Below are 6147 nucleotides of genomic sequence, written 5' to 3'. Positions count from 1 at the left end.
ACAAAAATAAATTCCATATAAAGAATGTGGCTTGCTTAGGATGTTATATGCATGTGTTTTCAGATCTATAATGCTGTGAACCAGTTAATATAATTTTCCTACAGCACAGTCATATGTTACTTGCATATGATATTAGTAAGTACTAGTTTAGAGAACAAACAATTTTATTGGAAAACAAGTTATTTTATGTCAGATCTATTTTAATTTACAAAGCACACTTTCTGTTGGAAGATTTCTTTGCTTCATTGTAGTGTAAAATCAGTAGTTTATGTTGTTTACTACATTTTCGTATTGCATAGTGTTATTCAACTCAGTTACTTGCTCTTAGTTGGCATTATTTAATATTTAGCATTAATGTAAAGACCATTAATGTAAGTTAATGTTACTTAATACTTTTGGAGAAATCTCCAGTATTAACCATGTGAAAGTGAGTGCTGTCAGTCTTAAAATATCTCTCTTCAAATACACGATAAACTTACAAGAGTACAAAAGCTTATGTAGCTGTATATATAACCATATGCATAGTTATGAATGTGTCTGTATATAAATATACAAGTATATATGTATATATGTGTGTGTATACATGGAAATATACACATGCCTGTCTGAAAGAAATATTTGAACAGCTATCACTTTTTTTTTAATCAAGAGCTACCAAAAATAAATTGTAGGACTCTTAAATGCCAACATGCCTTATATATATCTTGAAAATCATTCAGATAAAATAATTTCTTTTAATTTCAGAAAAGGAGATCTCAGTTTGAGCTAGGTGGATAGAGAGGAAAAATGATTTGTGATTGTTTTCACTAGTTATGAATTTTGTTTCTGTCTAATTGTGTTTGGGTCGTGGGCTGGTTGGTTGTTTGGCTGGTTGTTTTTCACTTTGCTGTGGCTAGTCATAGGGAATGGTGATTTTTGTCTGCCCGGATGCTGACGTGAATGAACGAACGCACAAATCTGTGCGAGAACAAATGCGGTAGCACTGGAAATGCTGTTCTTAGTGATTCTTTCTGTGCCAATTTTGTGCCTTTGATAGCTTGAAGATGAAAAGAGAGAGGAGAATATGTTGTTTTCCAAGCAGGCAGCGGAGCAGTGCTGAGGCGGAGGGCGGCTGGTGGAAGCTCTCGCGGCCGAGAGGCGCTTTGCCTGGCCGCAGCCAGCTCCTGTCCCACCTCGGTGACCGGCTAGGGAGATGATGGGGACCGAGCTGCAGTGGGAAATTCTGCGAATGGATGGGGACAGCGCAGTCAGCTGCGTGACAGCGCATTTATGGTCTTAGTGTGGTGCCTCTGGTAGCACGAGAGCAAATGGGACCGGTGGGCTCAGCAGCTATGCCTGACAGGCACATCAGCACTGCTGCGCTGCTGTGTACTCACACTGGAAAAAAAAAATCGTAACTACCATGGCCAGGGGCTTGTGTCTCCTCTGATTACATGAGTCAAACAAGGATTTTGCTGTAAACGGATATACACATACACCTGACAGGAAACTTCCTTGCAGTCTGTTGACAGACAACAAGTTTGCGTAGTTCTTCTGCCTCCAGAAAACTTTGCTGCTTTAAAATGCGTATGTTTGGTGTATGCACTTAATGTGTGTGAGAAAAGTAAAGGAATTTTTACATCCGTTTTCTCTCCTTTTCTGGTTGTTCCCTGTAAAATTCAAAATCCCAGTGACATTTTGGAGCATTATGTTTATTTCTGAAGTATGATCAATGTCAAAAGAGCGGGAGCAGAAACTAGACCAAATCACTGAGATACCCACTAGCACAAGTCAGGTCTGGAATATGAAATACCGTACAATGCATGTACTGTGCAGCTGAAATTGTGTTAATTTGTAACATTCATCGTCTGTTAATATAACAAAATCCTCAGACCTGGATGGAGAGTTACAATATACTCCCTGTATCCCGCAAGAACCCTATTTTTTTTAGGTCTTAGGCCTTGAAACCATAAGAGCAGAAGTGTTGGATAAAGGTAATGCTTCCATTAGACAGAAGTGGGCCAGTGAAGAGTCAGCCCTTAAGTAGTGCCCTGCACACACAGATTAGGTCTTAAAAAACAGCACAGTATAGAGCTATACCCAGCTCTTCCCTCATCCGCAGGTGAATTATCTGACTTTGGAATGAACTGAACCCTGATGAATAGTAGTAGCTTGTACATTAGATTAGATGCAGTGCCAGACAAAAGTAATAATTCTGCATCTGAAGCCAACTGAACTGGAAAGGAATAGTGTCATTTTATGCAACATGCACCCAAATTCCTAGACCTAGTCTTTCTGAACCAGTGGGGTAGCCAAGGATAAATGCATTTTATCTTTTCTAATCAGAACAGCATATTATTTACTGTTTCTCACTGTCCAGCTTGAAGAATCAAGGGTACTCCTGGTGCCTGCACTGCATTTCATGTATCCAGAGCATTGAGACATGTGGGACAGGGGCATGAGTGATTCTGTGAAGGGTCAGTTCACATTCAACCAGGTTTATAATACTCCATTTCACTCCTGCCCTGCCCCATTACCTGTCATGGAAGTTACTGGCAGTAGATACGGGGGTTCACTGTGTAATTTTCCAAACAGCTTAGGGAAATTAGCCACTGAGCTCCCATTTGAAAGTCAGTGAGGACAGGGTGCATTTCTTTCCTGGCACTTGTTCAAATCTCAGTTATTTCCTAATCAAGGTAGATCTGATGCTAAATTTCAGGCATTTCATCCCTGAGTTTCAGGTCAAGAATGGAAATTCCATCCTTGTGATGGTTTTGGGAACACAGATGCAATCTGCATCTACTTCAGAGTGGCAGCTCTGCATGTCTGTGGGCAGTTGCCATGCATCAGGAGAGATCTCACTTCAGCTGTCCCTGTCCTTGAAGGAAGAACTTCACAGAAGGTTTTCTTTTAATCTGTACCTCCAAATGGCTCGTGTATTTCACAAGACTTGCTTAAGGCAGATGTGGTGCTTGAGGTATTTACTTGTTTCCAAGAAAGGATTTTAGGTCTGTCTTCTTCATTATTGCCACTGAAGTTTGAGAGACTGTTCATAATAAAAAGATTTGGCAGCTTCATGATTCACTAGGCTGGGTATCCAGCCAAGATATAATGATGGTTCATCAAAAGCTGTCAGCTTATATTGCTTGCACTGTGGATTTCAGGTGATGAAAGACAGTCTGAAGACCACAAAGCCTTTAAATAGTAAGCTTCAGAAAACTGCTCTCTGAAGATATCATGATGATACAAAAACATAGTTGTGAGCACTCCAGAAGCTTGGGGATGTCTGATTTGCAGTAAAACCTTCACACTGGGCTCACACTCCAGAAAGAGCCAGTTTCTAGAAGTTCAGAGTAAACATGAGGTTCTTCACTCCTCTCATGTACTTTTCAGGAGATGCTAGGCAGTGCTTTTCCTTGTTTCTAACTACTCTTCAGGGGCTTGCCAAGCCAGAGTTGCGCCATTGCTGCAAAGGAAGTTATGAAGAAGGGAAAGCAGGGACAGCTGAAAGACTGAGGAAAAAACGTTTTCATGTATCAGACATGTTCACTCTCAATTTATTTGAAAAATGGTGTATCGGCACTAATGGGCTTTTTTTGGATCTGCTGACCCATTTCTTTCCTTGGATCCAAATTTTGTCATCATACTGGTATGGGAGGAATACAACCTATGGGCTATTTCTCAAAGGTGAACTGGGGGCTCAACTTGAGATTCAGAAATAAATGACATATAACTAGTTTTCTCTTAATATCAGCAGCAATTCTTTCCCTCTCAAGGTAATACTAGACTTCTACATACTCTTCTTGGGATATGACGACTTCATTGTCTGAGACGGGCAAACCTTCGGCTGACTGTTCAACTCAAACTATCTGGGAATGGCAGCATATGGTTGTGTTTCCCTGCCCTCTCCACATACACTAGTACAATTTTCTTCATGTGCATGGACTTTTCAAGAGTATAAGGTATGGAGGAATCACTTCAAGCCCGAAAGGAAAGGCTCACAGACCTAGGTCCAAACTGAAGCACATAAACTTTTTCTTCCAGTAGCAATGAGCTAAAGGAAATGGCTTGTTTAAACTTTCCATGCTTTGAAAGGTCCCACTCAGCTTGCACTTTAATGGATTTAGAAAACAAATTGCAGTTTGTTTCAGGATTTATTTTTCAGGTTTGAGAATTACTTACCCTATATTTTAAAACAAGAATTCTCCACCCTTTTCCTTTAACTTCTTGCCTTTCTTTATATCTTAGCTTGAATTCTTTTCCTTTGTAGTACATAACTCAAAAAAAAAAAAAAAAAAAAAAGGCAAAAAAAATCTTTGCACAGAAGAAAAGTGCAAAGGTTAAAAAGTGGATCTTCTCACTTTCCTACCTCTACTTCCCTTGAAATTTCCTTCATGCTTCAGAATCTTTGCTTCCTTATAACAACAGAGAATAATAAATGCTGCAGACAGAAGCGCTCTGTCTGCATCAACTCAGTTCCTTTACTAGCTGTAGTTTATTGTGTATGACACTGCACGTCTGATCATGGATTCTTCAGTCCGACAGACCTCCTATGGAAATCAAAGGCAGTTTTGGCAGTGGCCACAGGAGTGCATTGGCGTGAAGTCACAGGTTACGTGCTGCAGGGTAAACACTGTCACACATTTGAGTACAGAGGAATAAGTAAAAAGGTGAAAGAAATGATGGTTCCCATGGTTAAAGTGTTTTTCAGTTCTGCTGACATTGGTAAATGCAGGGCTATACTGCTAATCATTGATCTGGAGAAAGGCCAGAGCAGATATGTGAATGGTCGTACATGATGATGGGAGACAGAGATGATGCTTCTCAGGGTCAAACCCTTGACTGTTTTTATGAGCAACTTTGAGGATTTTTTTCAAAGTAGGATAATTGATTTGAAAGGAGTATTGCTGTATGCAAATTAAACTGAGATTAAAATGGAACGTGAAGGTGAAATTTAAGAAGCTGTTGAAAGTTTTTTTTTTTAATCAAATTAAGAGAAACATTTTTTATTATTCCCTCCCATTTACAAGTTTGAAGTGCTGAGGTAGCACTAAGCCTTAGCATTAGAATTAACACAAGTATTAAGTTCCAGCTGAAAAGCTTCCCCTTTTGCAAAGGTGGTTCAGTTGTTATCTTCCCACTGCCAAAGTTGATCATAATACTAAGCAAGGCTACAAGCCCTTTTACCACCACCAAGAGGTGAAGAGCAGTGCTATGGTTCATTATTGTCCCTGTGACAAGGAGAATTGGTCCGAATTCTAGGAAAATAGAAGACACGAGAATCTTTGCTCAAACTGGTCTTTTTACATTGGACATTTCCAGATATTTCTTAGAAGAGCTTGTAGTGACATCTGAAGGCCATATGGTATAAAATCAGGGATCTGAAAATTAATTCAGGATTGTTTCAATGCCCTTCTTTCACTTTCCCTCCCTACTTTTTCTCAAATCTGAGGGAGCTAGCTAAAAAATTTCAGGAAGGTAAAGTTTTAACCCTAGTTAGTGAAAATGGAATGAAATGTAAGAACTAGGAAAGGGGGAGAAAGAGAGAAGTAGGATATCTGCAGGGTTCCAGCTCGGAAGAGCATTTTAGTAATTGAGCTATTTCCTAATATGCACAGTGGACTGCTGGACTATAGGATGGGATAGGTACACACAGAACTGCCCCATCACTGGGGATGTTTGGTATTTCTGAACTGAACAGACTTGCATGCTTTCCAGCCACTGGCCAGGCTGGGTCACCTGAGTCAGCAGTTGGAGCTAGAAAGCAGGCAAAGAACAGGGAACAGGTTTTATACAACTAGAGATGCAGACTGTAGCCCAACTAATAGGAACCACAACCGTCCTAGCTTACGGGGAACAGGGTCCTGTCTGGATCCTGTTGTGATCCAGAGGAGGTAGAGGGAGAAAGTCAAGATTTTGATGGAACACAAGCAGAAGGATGGGGAAGGAACTGGTCATCAACCCTCCCCACTTCCTGTAATCCTGATGGAAGAAGGGGAAACTCTTTTTAACCTTATTTGCCTTATCTACTCATGCTTGCAAAGCCTCTTGTAAAAGCATGTGATCAAAAGTGCCCAATAATGCACGTTATTCTTTCATTCTGAAAGTTAGAAAGTATTGTAAGAAAATGGCCAGTTCTTCCAGTACTCACATTAAAGAGATACACCT

The sequence above is a fragment of the Rhea pennata genome, chromosome 7 (genome assembly GCF_028389875.1).
Source record: "Rhea pennata isolate bPtePen1 chromosome 7, bPtePen1.pri, whole genome shotgun sequence".
NCBI lineage: Eukaryota > Metazoa > Chordata > Aves > Rheiformes > Rheidae > Rhea > Rhea pennata.
Note: the sequence above shows the minus strand (reverse complement) of the source record.